Source organism: Echinops telfairi, unplaced genomic scaffold, assembly GCF_000313985.2.
Source record: "Echinops telfairi isolate 266 unplaced genomic scaffold, ASM31398v2 ScPeMD7_1;HRSCAF=3_0, whole genome shotgun sequence".
NCBI lineage: Eukaryota > Metazoa > Chordata > Mammalia > Afrosoricida > Tenrecidae > Echinops > Echinops telfairi.
In genome coordinates, this window is record NW_022103896.1 from 89,938,118 (window position 1) to 89,950,975 (window position 12,858).

The window sequence follows — 12,858 nt, forward strand, 5'->3', positions numbered from 1 at the left end:
AATGTGCTTAACACACTAGATTAATGTATGGATTGTGATAAGAGATGTAAAAGCCCCCAATAAAAGTATTTTTTAAAGATGTAAAACTCAATAATTATTTATTGTACAAAATATATATTTCTGTTTTGCAACAATGAGTGTGTTTCTAAATTCATCTTCCAAGAAAGCAACAAAGATTATTTACCAGAACTTTGTTTTATGAGATTATTCAAGTATCTCCATGTAAGATCTAACAATTCCTTCAAGAAAGAAATTACTATTTAGATAATAAAAATTATATAGATGCAATTTATTTTCCATTTACCTTCAGATTTGCTTTCTTTTAGTAATTGACTGATATTGTTATGATTTGTTAAATAAAATTGATCATTGAGAAATGATGCTATTGTTGCTATTGTCTCTGAATGTGGAATTTGAACAATTCCACAAAGAAGTAAAATGTGTGTTTTATATATTTTGTATGTGATAATTCTATTTTCCTTTTCATGTCAGACTGTGCATAACCTTATATCAGTTCTCTTTCATTGAGTAATTCCAACTCACAGCAACCCTACATAGGATGGAGGAAAACAACCCCAGAGGGCTCCAAGGCCACTTGTAGAAGCAGATGCTACATGTTTTTCCTCACAGTACAGCTGGTAGGCGCAAAGCCTAGACCTTTACCCACTACCTCACCAAGGTTCAGCATTGTAATCATGTGACTCATGATGTACCTGGTCCTGTCTTTCACAAAACAAATCACATCTTCAGACTGACCATATTATGCTCTTTGGAATTGTTCTCATCCCTATCAGGTACCAGCAGTAGTTCAATAATTTTGGAGATATTAGCATCAAAAGACAGAATATGAGTGCATACGTTTTTAAGTATTATTTCAAGACCGAAAAACCCACTGCTGAAGGTCTGCAAAGGGCCTGCAGATTAACATATGACAAATGAAAGAAATTGTTTCCAACTGCCTTGTATACACTTTTTGTTTTGATTATTTCGATCCTAAAGGACACAATTATATATTCCAAATTAATTTTTAAAGACAAATTTTTGTGTTAATGTTCAAATCTTTTTTTTAATTGGGAGTTAATACATGTATTGTATCATTCCAAGTTCAATCACATCAAGCAGTATCATACAATTGCTACCACATTGAGTTTCCAAACATTTTTCTCCTTCCTGGACTCAACATCATCTCCCTTTTTCCCTACCCCCCTCCCCCACCAACTGTACCCCCTCTAGAAACCCTTATTCTACCTGCTGTTCATATAGATTCATCAATCCTGGGGTCCATATACTGAAAAATAGGAAAATATATAACAGAAATTAAGGATGACATGTATCTGAGATAATCACTAATATGAACAAACAAAACATACAGAAAATGTCGAAAACCAGATCAAGTCCGGCATGATCAGAGGAGGGTTGACTGAAAAGGTTCCAGTCAGGTTTGTCCCATTGCTCTTCTGTACGCATCTCTCCAATGCACTGTCTGTAGTAACCACTCCACCCCACCCCCATCCCTCAACTATGGACAGGGAGATCACTGGAGACTTATTTCCGCAGTAGTTCCCACACATGTATCTTGGGCTCCTACTGTCATTCATTGTCTTCTGCAAACCGGATTCTCACAATTCAGTCTTATAATGTTCAAATCTTCATGTCAATTTTGTTGGACAAATTTTACTTTAAAATTTTTCATTTATTCAAATTTGGTTTTCTATGGTAGAACCAAAATTTTAAAGTAACATAATCTAATGTCTAGTTAATATTAAATGATAACTAAGAGAATCACCAAGATGAAACCTCACAGAAGATAAAAAGAAAAGGATTTATGAATCCCTAAAGACAATTCCAAAATTAACTTCCTTTAAAAAATATAATTTCTAAACTGTTAGAATATATATATACATACATAATTTATCCGAAGAGACTTGTTGAACCCTCCATTTAATGGATGCAAACCATTTCACTTGTACTACTAGTGCTAAAATTACTAATACCAACATAAATATAGAAGAATCTGTTTGAAAATCTGAGTCCATTCCTGGCTGTAGTAAAAAAATAAAAATGGTATGAAAAGTGAAACTATCTTAGAGTCTGAAGTTGTCATGTCTGCAGACCCCTTAATAACAGAAATACAGATCCTGCTTCATGGAACACTTTTTCTTCTAATGATGTAAATCATTAAATTAAAATAGGACCAAGTGATTGTGAACATCAAAGCAGACCATATGAAAGATTCTGTGGACAATGTCTAGATGGTAAATAAATACAATCTATAAGCATATTACATTTGTGAGGTACAAAGCTAAGGGTGAGAATTATAAAAGGCCACGATACCCTCCATCAGTCACTCTGTCGATTGCTTTGTTTGCACATTAACTATTCAGTCCTACATCACTTGGTACTCAATTTGTTCTGAAGGGAGTTAGCAAGTGATACAACTTGAATAAGATTGATAACAAGAAAAGTTCAATTACAGGGATTGTGTGTTGTCATATTTAAACTGATGACACGGTTTTCACTTAATTCATGAACTGAAAATTAAGTAGGAATGAATTAATGAAGAGTGTCAGTATCAGAAAACTTTTCCCCATATGCTGGTGCTGTTATAATAATCACTGACCATGGACTATACCTCTGAGAAAGCCATGAAGTATCCGGATCCCTACAACGTGGAACATTTGCAGCCTAACTTGGACTTGTGGCTCAGTTTGATTCGTTTTTAGCAGGTCACATTTTAAAATAAGGTAACACAGGAAAGGTAACCCATCATATAAACGAAAACATCATGTAAAGAATTAATAAATGTAATACATTATAAAGCTTGATAAGTCTCAACATACATATCTCCAAGAGATGGAAGACCTACCAAGCAATTTTTTATTACATTTACTTGCTTCAAAAGTCAGAACAGTGAAGGAATTGCAAGTCAAGGGCTTCATACTTATGTGAAGTTTACAAAACTGATTGTTCTAAAAATAGAGACCAGTCCTATGGCAATGCTGCCAATGTGCCCGAGAACTATAAAGACATGAAACAGAAAATTTTAAAACATAATGAAGATGCTATTTTCATACCATGTACTACACATTGACTTAATCGTCTAGGATTTGCCTCAAGAGATTATTGTCTGAATCAGCTGATATTTCTCTTTTCTACTGTTCAGTTATTTGATACAGTTTTTGCTCGCTATACTCACTAATGCCACCGAAGACTTGGTATTTTCAGTCACCCCATATGAATGTGAAAGTTGGACATTGAATAAGAAAGATCTAAGAATTATGTGCATTTGAATTATGGTGCTGGCAAAAATATTGAAGGTACCATGGGTTTCCAAAAGAACCAGCAGGTCTGTGTTGAAGCAGGTATAGGCAGAATGCTTCTTAGAAGCAAGAATGGGTAGACTTCTGTATTAGTCTGGGTACTTTGGAGAAACAAATCCACAGGGACTCATGTATAAGAGAGAGTTTCATGTAAAGAAAATGTGCATCACGAAAACATCCCAACCCAATGCTGCCCAAGCCCACAAGTCCAACATTAACCCATTAACCCAACACCAGTCCACAAAGTCCTTCACCTCACAAAACAGAGGCAATAATGCCAACTGCAGGAGGAAAGCTGAGTCAGTGAACAAACAAGCATCTCAGCACTAGCAGGGGTCTCCACAGGGCTGCTCCAGCACCCAGGGTTGCATCGGGATAGGTCCATGTAGCTTCTCCTTGGGGATGTCTTGTAGGAAGTCAATCTTGCAAGCTGAAGCAGGGAACTGCTAAGGCAGCTGCACCAGGTGCAACCATCACAAAACAAGAGACCCAAGAACTAGAAAGGCGAGGCTTCACCACCCATTTATCCCTCCGCCTTTCGATTAGCCCCACATGTGATTATCGGCCAGGCTGGCACAATTAACTAACTCAACTTCTCTCACGTACTTTGGACATGTTTACAGGAGAGAACAGTCCCTGGAGAAGGACGTCATGTTTGGTGAAATGGAGGGAAGAGAAGAAGAGGAAGCCCCGTGATGAGACAGAGGGACAGGGGCTGCAATAAAGGGCTCGAATATGACAAGGATGGTAAGGAAGACGCTGGACCGGGTGATGCTTTGTTCTGTTGGATGTAGGGTCGCTCTGGGTTGGAACTGACTCGATGACACCTAAGTACAAGACCTCACTCACGAGGAGTTGGTTAGTTTAGGCAGTGATGATTAAAACGCCTTCCTAATAGAAACGGGGAAGTATATTCTGCAGCAGTGAGTGCAATCATGGGGTTGTGCACTTAGATTCTAGATGCCTTAGAAAACATTGCTGAACACCAGACACAAAAAGGAGTTGCAAACAACAAAATACGAACACATCCAACTCTGATTTGGTCTGCCTGTCAAGGCAATTGCAGGCAGGACCAGAAATTCAATAAATCTAGGAACTTTTATCAAAGTAGCATAGATTTATAGTAAATGAATCATAATAACGTTAATTTTGAGGGACTCATGAGGATCGCATATTATGGTCAAGATAGGACACATATGAACACGTGGCAGGATAGACATGGATGTATCTCATCAGTTGCCTGTATTGCAATGACTCAGAGAACAGTCCGGGCCAGGCAGGCTGGGGGTGCACACATTGCAGAAGTGTTAACAGCCTGTGGTAAACCTACATCAACTCTGTGATGACGATAAGAAGTTCAATGAGGTGTTGCGTCTCCATGTTGATGACCTTGCCTCCAGTGATTGACAGCAATGTTATCGACTTCTTTGTCAATTTCTTCTTTGACACAGAAAGTAACTCCAACCCAACCTTTAATTACATTGCCACAATCAACAACCTTTGTAAAAGCTGAATCTCAGGTGAAGGTTAAGTACACAGGATAGACCTGAGGAATGTATGATACGAATGCTGGATATGTCCCAAATCCGAGACGCAGGGTTAGAACAGTGATCAAAGCAAAACAATGGTGTTTCTGGCAACACACGCACCGGGCAGTTATTAAAACTTAACTGCCATCCTGCAAACACTGACTACATTACAGCTTAAAACATGCCAAATTCAATGAATGGAATGCCAAAGGCATCCAGATAAAATCAATGCTCTTCAGTGATGTTTTGAATCACAACAAGCCACCGTCACTGGGCCCCCTTGTAGCAGAGATGTGATTCCGATGAGTGAGGCAGCGAGCACGCGAATCACAAAGAAGCTGAGGCTCAGAAAGAGGAAGCGTTTGTGAAGGAGTGCATGGTGGCTGCTGGGAAGTTGCACTAGACAAAATTGTTTCAGAATGTTTGTCTGGGAGAACTGTCTTAGATTGGATTACTGACAGCACAAGCTGTTGAAAAAACCAATGAAGGGTTCGGCAGATCTCCAGTTTTTCTCTGTGGCTTTGTTAGGTAGTCTAGCTTAGGGGTAGGGGCGTCCATTACGCATGCCCAGAGGTCCGAGCTACCCGCACATGGAGTGGTACACTGCGCATGCTCAGAGGTTCAGGTTTCTGGCCAGGAAGGGGAGGTACACCTGGGTGGGTGTTGCACCTGGTTTGGCCTACCCAGGCCAGGTGAATTCAATTCAGCCAATGGGGTCGACCAGGGTCGTCCACCACGCCTCCCCGCAGAATAATTGAAAAGGCAGAGGCTCTGAGCCTGTTGCCCACCACATGACTTTCAGAGCAGCTTCTAGGCAGGCAGCAGGCAGTGAGGGGCCCTGCGGGTGCCTGTGTAAACCTGAAACTTCTGACTCTCATAAAACTCACTTGGATCACAAACCAGGTTTCAGTGTGAATTCTTTCTCGTGCAGAGCCAAGGACCGAGGAATAGCTCTCTCCTGAGAGATCTAATCTAACAGCTTCAGTTCAGAAAACACCCATTGCATATACTGCCCAACTGGCCATTGTCATTCACGGGGTAACTGCAGAGTTTGACAAAAGAAAGTAAATGATGCCACTACAAGAGGTGAAGACTTGTTTGAGAGACTTATTTTATCAATGAACAAACTCGAGCTGTCAATTGGAAAGTTAAGGTGCCTACTTTGGGTGGAGCTCCAGTGATGGTCGGCTCAAAAAAGGGTTAATCGCATTGTTAAGAAAGAACCGAATCACTTCAATTTGAGCCATGTGATTTCATTATATGTCACAGAATCATACAGCGAAAAAGGCTGTAACCTGTCGGGGAACTTCGTGACAGCACGTTTCTGAGTGTTTTAGTGATCATAGGACATTAACAAGTACCTCTCAGAGATGGATGTCCGGCACAGGGCCCCAACCAGCCTCTCAGCTTCCTGTTGTGAAACTTGAAACCATTGGAAGCTAAATAAGGCTGTGGAAAATAAATACCACGGGACATTGCCCCGCTCTGGAATTACAAAAGCCTCTACGACACATGGATATATGCTGATGTATTTGTGAAATTAATCGAGGGATTTAATGAAAGATTCAAGGATGTGAAAAGTAAACAAACAGGATGGGAAATCTTTGCTCCACCATTCACTGTGGAACCAGCTGGTCTGCTGATAGCCTACAACATGAAATCGTTCAACTAGAAAGTGACCATGAGCTGAAAGCTAGGTACAACAACCTCTCATTGGGTGAGTTCTATAAATGGTACGCAAGCAATGATGAATTTCCACTTTGTGGAGATCTGTATTGAAATGTACTTCCATATTCAGAAGAACTAACTGCTTCAAACTCTTCTTTTCAAACTTACCATCTTATAAAGCGGATCGTGCTCCAGTCTGGAAAACCTGGAAAAGCAGTTATGTGTAGCACCGTCATCCACACGAGCTGACATCACACACCACCCGAAAGAGAGTTTCAGCCATCACATTAGGGGTAGATAAATGAAATGGTTGACCAAATACCACAAACTAATTTTTTAGTTAATAATTTTGTATAGCCCATGAAAGATGCTATCAGTATACAAATGACTCTTGCCTCCACTGCTTTATACATATTCCTAATATTAAAAATAAAGGGAAAATATATTTTAAGAGGCGTAATCAGGATTAATAAGTTCCATTGAAATATATTTCACAAGGAAAAAGAGAGAAAGCAGAAGGAGATGAGTGAAATTACAGGGAGACCAGAGACAAAAGACCTGGTATGGTCTGGGTATGGATACTAATTTCCGTTGCTGTGGCAATGTGAATGTGGACATGTCAGTGCATCCCACGGTGCTGAGGAACCTTTGGTTGGGTGGGTGGGCTACAATCTAAATGGTTTCCTGTTTTTGCCTGCGGAGCATGGACAGTCTCTGGAGGGTGGGGCCCCATGGGAAGAAGGCACTGGAGGAGGCATTGGGAGAGAACTCTGAAAATAAAAGGGTATTGCAATAAAACAAAAGTACAAATATAGAGAAAAAGAGTATATAGAAATAAACACACACACACGATAGATAGATAGATAGATAGATGATAGATAGATAGATAGATAGATAGATAGATAGATAGATAGATAGATAGATAGATAGAGTTAGAGAGAGAGAGGGAAAGGGAGAGAGAGAGAGAGAACTCCCCCCCAAATGGAAAAAAGCTCTACTGGACAGAGCTTCCATAGTATGCATTTTTCCTCACTACACAAACATCAAGCAACTTGCTGTGAGTTAGTGAAACCAGTGGTGTTGCCTGGACGGTTCTCTCTCTGGTCATAATGAATTTGTTTATAAAAGCAGTTTCACTCGAACCTTGTTTTTATGTGATGGCTAATTTAAGAGAATCATATGCAGCTATGAAATTTTGTTTCCACCTTGAGTAAAAATGCCACAGAAAATGTTGCGATGTTGAACACAGCTTACAAGGACAGCGCTATGGGAAAAACTCAAGTGTATGAGTGGTTTTCTCCTTTCAACAAAGGTGAAATGTCGATTGACGACAAACCTCGTTGTGCACATGTGTTAACTTCAGGAATGGATGAAAATGTCAACTCATAGTGCATTTGGAGTTGGTTCCACCAGGTCAGACTGTTAATCAAGCTTTCTATTTAGAGGTTCTGAAAAGACGGTGTAACACTGTGTGACTAAATAGGCCTGATTTGTTGCAGACGAGGGACTCATTTGCCACCATGACAATGTACCTGCTTATGCAGCTATCTCAGTGAACTAGTTTTTTGGCTAGAAACAGCATGCCTCCCTTGCCCCATATGACCTACTCACCTGACCTTGCTCCATGCAACTTGTTTTTGTTTCCTAGAATGAAGAGGGACATGAAAAGACAGAGATTTAATGATGTAGAAGATGTGAAGAAAAACAAAAACAAAAAAACGAGGGAGATGCTATCAGCCATCCAAACAGATGAGCTTGACAAATATTTCCAAGAATGGAATCATAGATTTGAAAAAATGTACTAATTGTAATGGAAAATACTTTGAAAGTGATAAGGTTGTGGGTGGGAACCTCCTCTTTGAAGGCTTTATTGTGTTGGCATACATGCTGTGTGGTAGAGGTGGGGCAAGTGGTGGGGGAGCGTAGTGGAGCCCAAAGCATGAAAGGAGGAGAAGAAAAAAAAACAATTGAAAAGTTAAATTTTGATGATGATTATGTCTTTATCATTTTTACCAAGATGCTCACACAGAGCCATCTCCCAAAGACCAGCAAGGTGAGAGGTTTGGCTGGTGGGACTGCCATCTCACCCTTCTTTGGAATGGGCACAAATAATGGATGTTTTCCAGTCTTTTGACCAAGGAGCTGTCTTACAAATTTTCTGGCATTGGTGAGTGAGTGCTTCCAGTGCTTCTTCAACTTTCTGAAAAATTTCAATGGGCATCCTATCAATTCCTGGAGCGTGTTTTTGGCTAATGCATTCGGTACATTTTGAACTTCCTTCAGCACCATTGGCTCTCCCCTCTTATGCTGTCTCTTGAAATGGTGGACTGTCAGCTAATTGTTTTTGGTACAGTGACTCTGTGTGTCCTTTCCATCTACTCTTGATGCTTCCTGCATCACTTAATATTTTGCCGTTAGAATCAAAATTACAACTCAAAGCTTGAAATTTTTTCTGGAGTTTTTCAATTTCAGATATGCTGAATATGAAATTCCCATTTGGCTTCGAATTCTAGGTCCTAGATATATCATATGATCCTGCAATCTCTCTACTCGGTATATAAATAAAGTAAATAAAGAACAAAATATGCACACCCATATTTATCATAGAATTTTCTATAATAGCAAAAGGTTAGAAACAACCACAAATCTTGTCTGTGGAGGATCGAGAAATAAACTCTGGTACACACACAATGAAATATTATGCAACTCTAAAAAACCAAGTGAACCTCATGCTCTCACAATATGGGCGAATTTAGAAGACATTATGCCGAGCAAGATCATTGTCATATGTTTTCCTGTGTGGATGTTATACTCTACAAATAAAGGGGTTTGTGTGTGGTGGGAGGGGGCTGAGATTTCCTGTAACACCCTTAACCAATGTGTGCACAAACCAAGGCAACAGAACCAGCGATTTTGTTAATGTCTGCAAGAAAACAGACCAACAGCATTTACAAACAGAACGAAAAGAAACCAAATTCTTCTTAACACAAAAATTAATCAAGTTTTTCAGAAAAAGGAAAGATAGAAACTTACTCAACTTGATTATCGATTTTAATATTATTCATTTTAATATGTTTTGTTTAAAGTATGAATCCCAAATCAATAGATAGCAGAAAAAAGATCCAACCTCATTAACTAATAATGTTAAGAAATAAGATTGAAACTTTAATTTGCCAAGGTCAAACAAAAATCCTAGCCCAGAGTCCATCTTCTGAGATTTTGTCTATTGCATAGGTTATTTACAATGGCCACATTGTTTTGCAACTGTTCTTCCTGGGCCCACACTAAGCAGATAGGTGGCAGAACTAGTGCTTGTCTATATATCAGACAGGAGTCCCAAAAGGCAACACCATATTGTCCCCAGATAGGGCATTTCTCAGTTTCATAGAAGGTTCAAGTTTGCTCAATGCTTGGGATTGTTGGTCTCAGAAAAATCCTGATGGGGAAACAGCATGGGGTTCAGATGATGCCCGTCATCTCTGAAGTGGCTTATCCTGAAACAACAGTCTTTATCTCTCTGCCCTTGGCTTTTACTGACCCTCCTAGGCCCTTTGTTTCACAGCTTACGGAGCCCAGGTTTCCACAAACTTGAAAACTTCTAGTAATTTATGCAGAAGGAATCTCATACTGCTTTCATAGGGACAACCCAAAATCCTTGCAACAGATAGAACTTGACCCATACCATTGCCACCAACGGGACAAAATCAGAACCTTGCAAGAGACAGAATGACGAAGGGCTATAAAAAACAAACAAACTTATTAGTTCAGAGCTCACCACAAGCAAATTTCTTGAAATGTATGTCTGCAGACACCATCAAACATCCCTGGTCTTTTTGATGTTGTTGTTAGGTGCTGTTAAGTCAGTTTGGGCTCACAGGAAGCCTCTGTACAACAGAATGAAACGCTGCCCAGTTCGGTGCCTTCCTCACAATTGCTCTTATGTTGAGCCCATTCTGGCAGCCACTGTGTCTATCCATCTTGTCAAGAGCCTTCCTCTTTTTGCTCTGCTCTGCTACTTTACCAAGCGTGGTGGCCTTCTCCAGGGACCAGTCCATCCTGCTACACGTCCAAAGAAAGTGAGACAAAGTCTTGCCATCCTTGCTTCTAAAGAGCGTTCTGGTTGTACTTCTTTCAAGATAGATCTGTTTGTTCTTTTGTCCGTGGTACTCTCACTAGTCTCTGCCAGAACCACAATGCAAATGCACGGATTTTTGTTCTTTAATGCCCAACTTTCACAAGCATATGAGGGGATTGAAAATATCATGGCCTGTGGTAGATGTGCCCTAGTTCTCAAAGTAACACCCGTGCTTTTTCAATACATTAAAGAGGTCTTGTATGGCAGATTTACCCAATGCAATGTGTTATTTGATCTCTTTCTCAAGTGCTGAAATAATAAAACACAAAATTGAGATATATGTAATTTCTGTATCTTAGAATTTAATTTTAGTTTCTTATAAGTTCAACTGCTATATACCCCCTTATTCATTCAGACCACCACCACCCCCAAAGGAATTTCTACCTACTCCTGGAGATAAAATATTCTGGCAAGAAGACAAAGAAAGTGAAACAATTATCAAATGAAAACACATACACAAGTCTTAAAATAAGGGCCTAACAGAATCACATTAAACACAAGCCTCAAAATCCAGAAGTGTTCACCTCATGGAGTCCCTGGACTGTGAAAACAGCAGGGCATTAACAAAGTCCATTTTTGACACGGGTTCTATCTGACCTCAATGCCAGGTGGTCCAGCTGAGAAAAATGGATTTGGATCCCATCCTCATTACCATCTTGCTCTACGGGAAGAAAAGGGACCCCAAATTCAAATATATTCCATAATGACCCCTTATTGAACATTAAACAGGACAGAGACAAGACGAAGACAGTCACTCAGCTGAGAGATGTTTGCCATGTTGCCCAAATGGAATCCAACAAATTCATCACCATGGGACTAATTGTAGATGAAGCAAACAAAAGAAATCATAACACAATCATGACTGGTGGCAGATCAATTCATCACTGTTCCAGGAAGAGAGGAAAGGACCTCTCATATTACCCAGAAAACCAACTGCTGCCTGAGCTGCTGGACAGCAGGCGCTGGCAGGGCTTCTGGCTGGAGGAGTATGTCCGAGGGCGGTCCCTAGGCCAGGGCTGCAGCGCTGCTGCGCATGAAGCCACGGTGCCCAGCGGGGACCCGCAGGGAGCAGGGCACCACAGGCTGCTGACCTCGAGGGGCCCTGCTGAGGCACCACACGGAGAGACAGAGGCGAGCGCGGCCTTTCCGTAGCCATCCAGATGATGTGCAGCAGCTCGGGGGGCTCTTCCAGCGAAGCCATCTGGAACCCAGCGAGCCAGGAGCCGATCCCCGCGAGCCGGGCGCCCTGGCTGGGGCGTACGGAGCAGTCCCTTCCAGAAGAGCCAAAGGAGGTCCCAAGCAACCCGCCCCTCACCCCCACATCATTCGGGTTTTCCGCGCCTTCATCTCGTCGGTGCCACGGCTGCCCAGGGCCCTGGTCGACTACCCTGACATGCTACCCCGACGCCTCCGCCCCAGTGGCCTGTGCCACGGGAGGACACTTTTCCTCGTTAGGAAGAACTCTCCCTGCACGGCTGTCCGGAGCCCCCGGCTCCCCACCACGATGGCCTTGCCGCTGCTGGAAGCGGGGGACCACCTGGTCCAGCAGGGCATCGCACACAGAGACTTCAAGTCGGACAACCTCCTCGTGGAGCTGGACGCAGACGGCTGCCCTTGGCTGGGGATCGCTGACTTTGACTTTGGTGAGAGCATCGGCCTGCAGCTGCCCTTCACCAGCTGCTATGTGGATCGGGGCGGAAACGGCTGCCTGATGGCTCCTGCGGTGTCCACAGCCCTTCGTGGCCCCCCGCGCAGTGAGCGACTACAGCAAGGCCGACGTCTGGGCCCTGGGGACGATCGCCTATGAGATCTTCGGGCTCTCCAATCCCTTTTACAGCCGGGCCCGGCCCACCTGGAAAGCCGCAGTCACCAAGAGGCTCAGCTGCCGCCACTGCCGAGTCAGTGCCTGCAGACACCAGGCACCTGGTGAGGTCACTGCTCCAGCGAAAGGCCAGCAAGAGGCCATCTGCCCGCGTGGCTGCCACTGTGCTCCATTGAAAGCTGTGGGGTGAAGACATCTTGGCCCTGAAGAACCTGACGTTAGACCGGATGGTCGGCTGGCTCCTCCAGCAGTGGCGGCCACTCTGTTGGCCGGCCGGCTCACCGAGAAGAGTTGTGTGGAAACAAAGCTGAAGATGTTGTTTCTGGCCCACCTGGAGTGTGAAGCGCTCTGCCTCGCAGCCCTCCTCCTCCGCTCGTGGAGGGC

The 12,858-nt window shown here is 42.3% G+C and overlaps 1 pseudogene; it reads left to right on the forward strand.

Annotated features, from left to right (window-relative positions):
- Positions 1–4,698: 4,698 nt before the first annotated feature.
- LOC101650285 overlaps positions 4,699–12,858 on the forward strand; it is a 24,985-nt pseudogene continuing 16,825 nt past the window's right edge.